The 11,292-nt window shown below is 38.2% G+C and overlaps 1 protein-coding gene across 11 annotated transcripts in view; it reads left to right on the plus strand.

The window, feature by feature from the left end:
* Positions 1 to 11,292, plus strand: part of CARF (calcium responsive transcription factor) — a 91,349-nt gene extending 80,057 nt beyond the window's left edge. For all 11 annotated transcript variants that reach the window (XR_014828967.1, XR_014828960.1, XR_014828982.1 and 8 more), the window contains one exon: positions 10,979 to 11,292. The gene's annotated coding sequence lies outside the window, so the exon portion shown is untranslated. The remainder of the gene's footprint in view (positions 1 to 10,978) is intronic.

The following is an 11,292-nucleotide window of genomic DNA, read 5'->3' on the forward strand; positions in this document are numbered from 1 at the left end:
ACTTGCCTATATATATGATTATTTGTTCAACTGCATTAATAAAAATGCATTAATTTTATAGTATGACTTAGTTAATAGAATTTTCTTTATTTTATTCAGAGAGTATCTAAATTAAAGAGGTTTTTTGTTTGTTTGTTTCTTTGTTTTGTTTGTTTGTTTGTTTTAGGGCTGCACTTGGGCCATATGGAAGTTACCAGGCTAGGGGTTGAATCGGAGCTACAGCTGCTGGCCACAGCCACAGCTACAGCAAGACAGGATCCAAGCCACATCTGCAACCTACACCACAGCTCACAGCAAGCCTGGATCCTTAACCCACTGAGCAAGGCCAGGGATCGAACCTGCGTCCTCGTGGATGCTAGTCAGGTTCATTACCACTGAGTCATAACCAGAACTCTCTCAAAGAAATGTTTTGATGTGTGGAAGGAACAGTTTAGGAAACCACTGATCTCAATATTTATCTCTGGGAGATTTTTTACCTTTGGTGCTTGGTTTGCAGTTTCCTATTTTATGATTACAGATTAGTCAGCTACTATGCCTGGTCTCACTTTGTACAAATGTACGATAGCAGATTTTAAATAAAGTTCATTCTAACCCTAAAAATCCTAATCCAGCTCCCTTCAAATTTATTAATTTTCTTGAACTAATTTATCACATTTACATAAACCATCAAACAAGAGAAGGAAGAGGTTATATTTTATCAGTAGTATCAATAAATAATAGTGAATTGGAGTTCGTGCTATGGTACCGTGGGCTAAGAATCTAACTGAAGAGAGCTCAGGTCACTGTGGAGGTGCAAGTTCTATCCCTGGCCTGGCACAGTGGGTTAAAGGATGTGGCATTGCCCCGATGCCACAGCTGTAGCTCAGATTCAGTCCCTGGCCCAGGAACTTCCATATGCCACAGGTGTGGCTATTAAAAATAATAATAATAAAAATAAATTATAATGGATCAAAACATTTTTAGACTGGAAGGACTCAAGGTGGCGGAATAGAAGAGTGTGAAACTCACCTCCTCCCACAAATACATCAAAAATACATCTACATATGGAACAATTCCCATAGAATGCCTTTCTAAACATTACAAAAGATAATCAGACACCCAGAAGTTCAAGAACTCCATGTAACTGGGTAGGACAAAAGAAAGAAAGAAAGAAAGAAAGAAAAAGATTGGATGGGCCTCTGCCCCAGGGAGGGAACTGTCTATGAGGTAAGATTCCTACACCCTGAGAAGCCCCTTCACCAGTGAGGAGATTATCCAGGACAGAAAGGGGGCTTCAGAGGCTTGGAGGACAGCACCAACAGGCAGAACAGAGACCAGCACAGAAGATCCATGCCACCTCTACAATCCCCAGCCTGACACAAGCACCTACTGTCATGTGCAGGGGCTGAGTGCTTAAAGTTGGGTTTCAGAGGACAGCGTTTGGCTGCACAGAGATAGCCTGTAATGTGGTATAGGCTGCAGCTGGGGAATGTACTCGGGAGAAGCCTGGCCAGTCATGGAAGCAAAGCACCATTGCTAAGGGGCCCACAAAAGGTGGGGTGGGGCCCACCAAAGTAGCCACTTTCTTGGTATCGCTTCTGTAAACTTTGTGAGTAGGACAAGGAGTGCTTCAGTTGCTGGAATGGGTCCAACCTTAGCAGCTATGGGACTTTGTGGGCATGTGCACAGGGAGGCTGGGCTGGTGTCTGGCTGCTTCCATAGCTCCCAGAGTGGATCCAGGTGCATGAATACTACAGTCCTAGGACCTGACATCATTGACTTGGCATCTAAGGATCGGTGCTGGCAGCTTTGTGAACACAATGCTAAGTGCCTCCAGGGCTGATTGCCTGCATTTTCACAGTGGAGGTGGGGCCGAGGGCAGTGCCAAAAACACTACTTTGTGAGCCAACACAGATAACACCACAGAGCATACTCCCCAGTGGACAGCTCTGGCAAAGGCCTCTCTCCCAGAAGAAACTCCAGTCCCACCTACCTCATGCTGCAACTCAGAAATGGATCTGGGGAATTTTATCCCAACAACTAGGGAGCAGACCCTGCCCCTGACAGGTGAGTGACAGCCACAGAGCAAAGAGAAGGCTCTGCTCAATATCCATTGCAAGCTCTGGTCCCTACAACAAGAGTTGTTCTCCCTCCTATCAAAAGGAGAAGGGTCAGCACACATTGAGGAAAGAAGTGGAAGGCATCCATATGAAAAACATCTCTCACACTAAAAATATTAAACACATGCAAGCTACACGGGAATGCTCCCACTTAAAAAAAAATAGCTCTCCAAGACCACAGTAGATAATCGTTTCTCAAAAACTCATAGAGTAAGAGAACTTTAAATTGATTAAAGAAGCAGAGGAACCACTCCTAATTAAAAGATCAAGAGAATTTCCCTGAAAGAACAAACGGTGAAAGAGACCCCTTGGGTCTAATAGACACCAGGTTCAAAAAGGAGATAATGAAAATTCTGAAGGAATTAAGAAGGGCTATTGATAGAAATGCGTATTATTGTAAAAAGAAACTAGACATTATAAAGAGGAAACAAGAAAAATTGGAAAACTCATTTGCCAAGATGAAAGCTGAGCTAAAGGCAATGAATAGCAGAGTGATAATACAGAAGAACAGATAAGTGATCTGAAAGTTAGAATGATGGAAATCACCCAATCAGAACAGTGGAGAAAATGCCAAATGAAAGAAAAAAAAAAAAAAATATATATATATATATATATATATATATATGAGAGATCTGTAGGGAAGTTCCCGTCGTGGCGCAGTGGTTAACGAATCTGACTAGGAACCATGAGGTTGCGGGTTCAGTCCCTGCCCTTGCTCAGTGGTTTAACAATCCGGCGTTGCCATGAGCTATGGTGTAGGTTGCAGACGCCGCTCTGATCCCGCGTTGCTGTGGCTCTGGCGTAGGCCGGTGGCTACAGCTCCAATTCGACCCCTAGCCTGGGAACCTCCATATGCCGTGGGAGCGGCCCAAGAAATAGCAAAAAGACCAAAAAAAAAAAAAAAAGAATCTGACATAGTCTCCATGAATATGAGGACACAATCCCTGGCCTTTTTCAGTGGGTTAAGGGTCTGGCATTGCTGCAAGTTGTGGTGCAGGTCGAAGACGTGTCTCAGACTTGGTATTGCTGTGGCTGTAACATAGGCTGGCACCTGCAGTTCCAATTCAACACCTAGCCTGGGAACTTACGTATGCCATGGGTATGGCCCTGAAAATTAAAAAAAAAAAAAAAAAAAAAAGGGAAATTATGACTGAAAACTTGGAAAATGTAAAGAAGGAAACATATCTAGGTACAGAAAGTACAGAGTCCCAATCAAGATGAACCCAAACAGACCTACACTAAGATATAATTAAAACGGCAAAAGTCAAAGAGAGGGCTCTAAAGGCAACGAGAAAAACAAAGAGTTAATTACAAGGGCCCCCCCCCCCAATAAGGCTTCCAGTTGATTTCTCTACAGAAACATTGCAGGCCAGAAGGGAGTGGCAAGATATATTCAAAGTCCTAAAAGGAAATAATCTGCAACCTAGGATATTCTACCCAGCAAAATTATTTAGAAGAGAAATAAAGCCATAGGATTTCTTAGACAAGCAAAAAATTAAAGAATACAGCAACAGTAAGACTGTCCTAATGGAAATATTGAAAGGTTTTCTCTAAATAGAAAAGAAGAATATATAGGAAAGTAAATCACCTAAATAAGCCAGTACACAGATTAAAAAAAAAAAATCAAGAAATTTCTGTGAAAGCAATTATAACCACAATGAAGAGCAAAGGGATTAACATGAAGATGTAAAAGAGGACATCAAAATCGTAAAATGTTGAGGGGGAATGTAAGAAAATATAGGGGTTTTTTTCCTACAGTGTGTTTGAGCCTATATAACTGAATCTAAAGCAAGTAGATAAAGGAAGAGATTAACATATTTGAAAAACAGGATTTTGTCAAAGGCTTTTTCTGCATCTACTGAGAGGATCATATGGTTTTTATTCTTCATTTTGTTAATGTGGTGTATCACACTAATTTGTGGATATTGAATGGGCAGAAGATCTGAATAGACAGTTATCCAAAGAAGATATACAGATGGCCAAAAAACATGAAAAGATGTTCAATATCACTCATTATTAGAGAAATGCAAATCAAAACCACTATGAGGTACCACCTTACACCAGCCAGAATGATCATCATCAAAAAGTCTATAAACAGTAAGTTCCAGAGAGGGCGTGGAGAAAAAGGAACCCTATTACACTGTTGGTGGGAATGAAAACTGGTGCAACACGGGGAGCTGAGGAGATACAGGGACCTGAAAAAAGGACCTTGCCTGAAGGTGGGAAAACATGGAGGCAGGTTCCTAATCAAGGAAGGGAGCTCACCTAAGTGGTACAAGCTGAAGGTGGGCTCCTGGTCAGGATAAAAGCCTGCCTGAATGGTACATGCCGAAGGTGGGCTTCTGGTCAGGATAAAAAGCCTGCCTGAACGGTGCATGCCGAAGGTGGGCTTCCAGTCAGGCTAAGACCTGCCTGTATGGTACAAGCCGAGGGCAGGCCTCAGGTTACACAGCTCTCATTTTGATGTTGATGGGGAAGAATTGGGGCTTTCCTGGGAAAACAATTTCCATGTTTGCACTGGAAAACATGGATTGTTGCTCGGGTGACCTAGTCTTTCCTGTTTTATTATTCAGTTTTCCTCAGTCTTTCCTGATTATTTACTTATTATTCTTATTTTCCATTCTCATTTTCCTGTAGTGATTTGTGATTTAACAATTACAACAATAATATAATAAAAATTTCATCCTGAAGGACTTTCCCCTATTTAAATCCAACTTAATTAAAACATAGTGTTTATCTACTAACTAGTTATATAGTAAACTTTAGAGTTAGGATTTTAATGAAGTTCACAGAAGTTAGACATATATTATTCATGAAACCTAGCTGTGAGTTTTGTCCTTGATTTTGAAAGCTTTTAAGTGATAGATAGTTAAGTTGGTTTATATTTTCTTACACTGTCTCCCTGCCATAACGCTTTAAAGATAAGCACCAGTCTAAAAACAAGATTTGTGAATGCCAAATTCTTGTGTCTGTGACCTCTTACTTGTAAAGACTGGCTGGCCATGGGATGTTTTGAACTGAGTCTCCTCCTTTCTACATGATGTATTGTACCTAATTGCCCTTAAATTGTACTCACTAAGTTTAGTTAAGATAAAGATCTTAGAACATGATGTATAGCTGCTATACCATGTAATAGTTAACCAATGTACTTTTAACACTGTGATGTAATCTATAGTGAAAAACTGTCTATATAATCAACCACTTATGCCAATAAAATTTGAGCAGTCCAGTGCCCTGAAAGAAGGGACAAAGAGACTGTCTATGTATGTACATTTGCCAACGCTGTCCATCTCCTATCGGGAAAGTGTACACTCCCTGGCTGCCAGAACTGGCCTCCGGCAATGCAACCACTATAAAAAACAAAAATTGAGTTCCTCAGAAAACTAAAAATAGAACTACCATTTGATCCAGCAATCCCACTCCTGGGCATCTATCTGGAGAAAACCATGACTCAAAAAGACATATGTACCTCAGTGTTCATTGCAGCGCTATATACAATAGCCAAGACATGGAAACAACCTAAATGCCCATCGACAGAGGAGTGGATCAAGAAGATGTGGTACATATACACAATGGAATATTACTCAGCCATTAAAAAGAACGAAATGCTAGCATTCTTAGCAAGATGGATGGACCTAGAAATTATCATGTTAAGTGTAATCAGTCAGACAATGAGACACCAACATCAAATGCTATCACTGACATGTGGAATCTAAAAAAAGGACACAATTGGAGTTCCCATTGTGACTCAGTGGTTAACGAACCTGACTAGCAACCATGAGGTTGCAGGTTTGATCCCTGGCCTTGCCCAGTGTGTTAAGGATCCGGCATTGCCTTGAGCTGTGGTGTGGGTCGGACAAGGCTTGGATCCCAAGTTGCTGTGGCTCTGGTGTAGGCCTGGCGGCTAAGCTCTGATTAGACCCCTAGCCCAGGAATCTCCATATGCCTCGGGAGCAGCTCAAAAAAAGGCAAAAAGACCAAAAAAAAAAAAAAAAAAGAAATTAATAAAAAATTTAAAAAGGGCACAATGAACTTCTTTGAAGAACAGATACTGACAGACTTTGAAAAATTTATGGTTTCCAAATGAGACAGCTTGTGGGGCGGGAGATGCACTGAGGGTTTGGGATAGAAATGCTGTAAAATTTGGTTGTGATGATTGTTGTACACCTATAAATGTAATAAAATTAATTAATTAAAAAAACAGAATAAATAGATGAGAAAAATAAGAAAAACAGGGTAATCACAAATCAAAAACATACAATAGATTCACAAAAATCAAAAGGAACATAAGCATAAAATAAAAGGAAATCATCAAAACAAGAAGGAAAAGAAAAAAGAAAGGAACAAAGAAACAGAATCAACTAGAAAACAAGGTTTAAAATGTCAATAAATACATATCAATAATTACCTTCGGAGTTCCCCATTGTCACTCAGTGGTGACAAACACGACTAGTATCCGTGAGGATGTGGGTTAGATCCCTGGCCCCCCTCAGTGAGTTATGGATTTGGCATTGCCGTGAGCTGTGGCCTAGGTTGCAGACACAATTTGGATCTAGCATTGCTGTGGCTATAAGGTGGGCCAGCAACTGCAGCCCCAATTTGACCCCTAGCCTGGGAACTTCCATATGCCACATGTGCAGCCCTAAAAAGAAAAAAAAAGAAATAGAGATAATTACATTAAATAACAATGGAATGATTGTGCAATCAAAAGACACAGAGTGACAGACTGGATTAAAAAACAAGGGCCTACAATATGCTGCCTACAGGAGATTCATGTTAGGGCACAGATAGAAAGGGAGGGGATGGAAAAAATTCTTCATGCAGACAAATTACAAGAAAGCAAAGGTCACAATACTCATAAATGTATATAAATTGACTACTCCTATTGTATGCAGTATGAAAATTCGCTCTAGACTCATGAATTGTCTTCCCTCTAGATATTGTTGTGTTTGATGCCTGATAGTAGTATTAATGGTAATAATGATAAAAGTAACAATAACAAAAATAATACCTTGCAGAGTGTTGTATTATTTCCAGAAAAACCTATTATATATATAATATCTCATTTGATATAAATACTTCCCTCATGAGATAGGATTTGTAATCACTTTATTTCTAAATATTTTCACATGTTGCTTAACTTCACAAAATTTCTGTCATAGAACCAAGTCTAAGTATTATTTTCCTATTTTATAGTTGAGAACACCAAATTGTAGGGAATAAGTGACATTTTTTGTTACTTGTAAAATCATTTGGAGCCGAAATTATATAGTAGATATGATAATTTGAAGGCTGTTTTTTGATACTTAGCTGAGTAATTTTATTTTTGGTTTTTTTTTTTTTCTTTTTTTTAGAGCTGTACCCACAACATATAGAGGTTCCCAGGCTAGCAGTCAAATTGGAGCTCTAGCTGCCAGCCTACACCACAGCCACAGACAGCAACACGGGATCTGAGATGCGTCTGGGACCTACATCACAGCTCATGGCAACACCACATCCTTAACCCACTGAGCAAGGCCAGGGATCAAACCTGTGTTCTCATGGATGCTAGTCAGATTTGTTTCCTCTGAGCCATGATAGGAACTCCTGAGAAATTTTAAAATTTGAAATTAGATAAGCCATAACTATTAAATCTTGGGATTCTTAAATTTCCTTACTTTTTGTAGCTTTGCTCACAATAATTTTGCTCTCAATTCAGGACTGAAAACATTTTAAAGAGAAAATGAGCAGAAGTGAACTGAACCACTTTTATGAAAGAAGAATTATGTTTACTTAAGAATTATATGATTTTTGTACATAGATATAAAATTAAATGTATAATGAATGATAATATGTTTAATCATTTGGTTTTCGATAATGAACTTGGAATTTAAGGCTCAGTGTTTTGAAAAGTCGTTTAAAAGAAAGAATTGTGTAATGCCTTGCTACCTAGCAGCGTGTCGTTTCCTATTTAACTTGTCTACCCTACCCTTCCCCAAGCTATGCCGTATTTAGACTGTCAACAGTGGTGGAAAATAAGGTGTTGTTCATTTAACATGTATTTGCTTAACTTCGTTCCAAAATGCAATAATAATTAATACTTATTGAATGCCAGATGCTTTATATTTATAAGTTAATCCTCACAACTGGCCTGGGTATTACTATCCCAATTTTATGGAAGAAAAGTAAACTCAGTGAGATTAATTAAATACCTTACAGCCACGAAGCCAAGAACTGAAGCTCTAAACCTAAGACTTTTTTATCCTAGTCTGTATTATAGCCAGATTTAACTCCAAATTTAACAGTTATTCATGAACTATCAAAATTCACCATAAGAAAGAGTAAACTTCCTGCCCATCTAGAGAATTACCATCTATAAATTTAAAAGTTGATCCTTTGAGTTACGGGCTATAGGATATGCATCCATATATAAATGTGGGAACTAGTATCTTTTCCAAATTATTATTAACAGTTTAATTTTATTTTCCTTGATCTTTGAAATCCCTGGCAATAAAGTATTTCATTGAAAAGATGTTATAAAGATGGAGTAAATAGAAGGGACAATCTTTAAGGAACATTGTCCCTGAGCTACTATCTTAGACTTTTGTATACCAAATAGTTCAGAGGATATTTAATTGGAAAGGAAGCATTACATTTTGTAGTTCATAACACTTTTGGAGTGCTTTATATTTCAGAGCTTCTCTCATATGCCAAGTGTTTATTTTATAACTTTTTTTTGTGTATATATATATATGCATTCTTTTTCTTTATCTTCCATTATGTTCTATCTCAAGAGACTGGATATAGTTCTCTGTGCTGTACATTCTCAATGTAACAGTTTGCATCTAATAACCCCAAATTCCCAGTCCATCCCCCTCCCTCCCTTCCCCCTTGGCAACCACTAGTCTGTTCTCTATATTAGTGAGTCTTTTTGTTTCATAAATAGGTTCATTTGTGTCATATTTTAGATTCCACATGTAGGTGATATCATATGGCATTTTTTGTTCTCTTTCTGACTTATTTCTCTTAGTACTAAAGTCTCTATTTCCATCCATGCTGCTGTAAATGGCATTATTTTGTTCCTAAAAGGCATGTTTTCTTCTCATTGTCAAGCTTCTTTGAAGGTCCTCACAGAAAAGATGAAAAATACACTTCCAGAGTGGTCATGTTTTTGTGTTTCTCTTTCTGAGAAAGTGATGGGTTTATGCTTTTATGGGCTAGTAATTATGTTGTTTTTGCATAAACTGTAGCTTCCAGGACCCCAGAATCCTTTCCCATCTTATTAGCAGGTGCTTAGTGATTTTCATTCTTGAAAAAGAAGTAGAAATAAATCTCTGTTGGGCACAGAGTTAGTGCCCAACAATTTATCTCTGTAATAATTGTGTCCAGGCTTCTGGTTTGTGCTGGACTAGGCATGAGTGGACTGCTAAAGACCTATTAAAAAGACGTTAATATCTTTAAGACTCCCCTGCTTCAGGGAAGTACTTGGTGAATCTGGCCTGAGGCACCATATCTTCTGATGGATGGGCTGTCATATGGAAATTTTATATTTTTATTTTTTAATTAATTTGTTTTTCTACTGTACAGCATGGTGACCAAGTTACACATACATGTATACGTTCTTTTTCTCACATTATCATGCTCCATCATTAAGTGACTAGACATAGTTCCCAGTGCTCCACAGCAGGATCTCATTGCTAATCCATTCCAAAGGCAATAGCCTGCATCTATTAACCCCAAGCTCCCAAACCATCCACTCCCTCCTCCTTCCCCTTGGCAACCACAAGTCTATTCTCCAAGTCCATGATTTTCTTTTCTGTGGAAATGTTCATTTGTGCCATATATTAGATTCCAGATATAAATGATTTTGTATATGGTATGGTACTTGTCTTTCTCTTTCTGACATACTTAACTCGGTATGAGAGTCTCTAGTTCCATCCATGTTGCTGCAAATGGCATTTTGTTCTTTTTATGGGTGAGTAGTATTCCATTGTGTATATATACCACATCTTCCTAATCCAATCATCTGTTGATGGACATTTGGGTTGTTTCCATGTCTTGGCTATTGTGAATAGTGTTGCAATGAACATGCAGGTGTATGTGTCTTTTTTAAGGAAAGTTTTGTCCGGATATATGCCCAAGAGTGGGATTGCTGGGTCATATGGTAGTTCTATGTATAGTTTTCTAAGATACCTCCATACTGTTCTCCATAGTGGTTGTCAGTTGTTGAATTTAGTCACATACTGCATCTATTGAGATGATTTTTTTGATTTTTCTCCTTTAGTTGGTTAAATTGGTAAAATACACAGGTTGATGTTCAAATGGTACAGGTTGTACATATCTTCTGGTCACATGTGCACAGTTTCTCCAGCCTATATACAAAGTAGTTGTTGGCTCATCAGATATTCATATCTTTATTTTTACCAGACAGTACCAAACTGATTTTCAATCTTATGGTACCAGTGTATTCTCTGAGAGTTTTTGATAATTCCAGTTGTTTCATATCTTTAACAGTACTTTTTATTGTCAGACTTCATAATTTTTGCAAAGTGATACAAATATATTGTTTTTTTAAAATGATTTTAATTTGTGTTTCCTTAATTGCAAATGAGTTTGAATATCTTTTCAATATTTGTTGGCCATTTATATTCCCCTCCCTGTGAATGGCCAATTCAAATATTTTGCCCATTTTAAAAAATGTAGTTAGTTTGTATTCCTTATTTGTTGGAATTATTCATCTATTCCAGATAGGAACCTTTTATCAAAAATGTGTTTTGCAAATGTATTTTCCCATTCCAAGGTGTCTTTTTATTCTTTATGGTGCTTTCAAGGAACAAGCATTCTTACTCTTAGTGTGCTTAAATATTCTTAATGTACTTATTTGTGTTTTTCTCTCACAGCTAGTGTTTTTGGTTTCTTGTTTAAGAAATCCCTATGAGGAAGCCTAAACAGGTCTATGCAGTTTGACTACATGTAAAGGCTACAGGCTGGTGTTGCGTTGACAGTTACCTGAAGTTCCAAACAATAGTCAGCATCAACCTTGAGACACGTAAATGAAGATACCTCCAGATTATTTCAATCCCTAGCCTTTGAGTTTTCCAGCTGAGGCCTCAGACATTGTGGAGAGGAGATAAGCCATCCCTTCTTTGCTCTGCCCAAATTCCTGGTCCACAGAATCTGTGAGTACAATAAAATGGTTGTTTTATAACACTAA

This window comes from Sus scrofa, chromosome 15, assembly GCF_054392235.1.
Source record: "Sus scrofa isolate SSC_HxYL_T2T_F1_AM1 chromosome 15, Sscrofa_HxYL_maternal_Yorkshire_Landrace_v2.0, whole genome shotgun sequence".
Classification (NCBI taxonomy): domain Eukaryota; kingdom Metazoa; phylum Chordata; class Mammalia; order Artiodactyla; family Suidae; genus Sus; species Sus scrofa.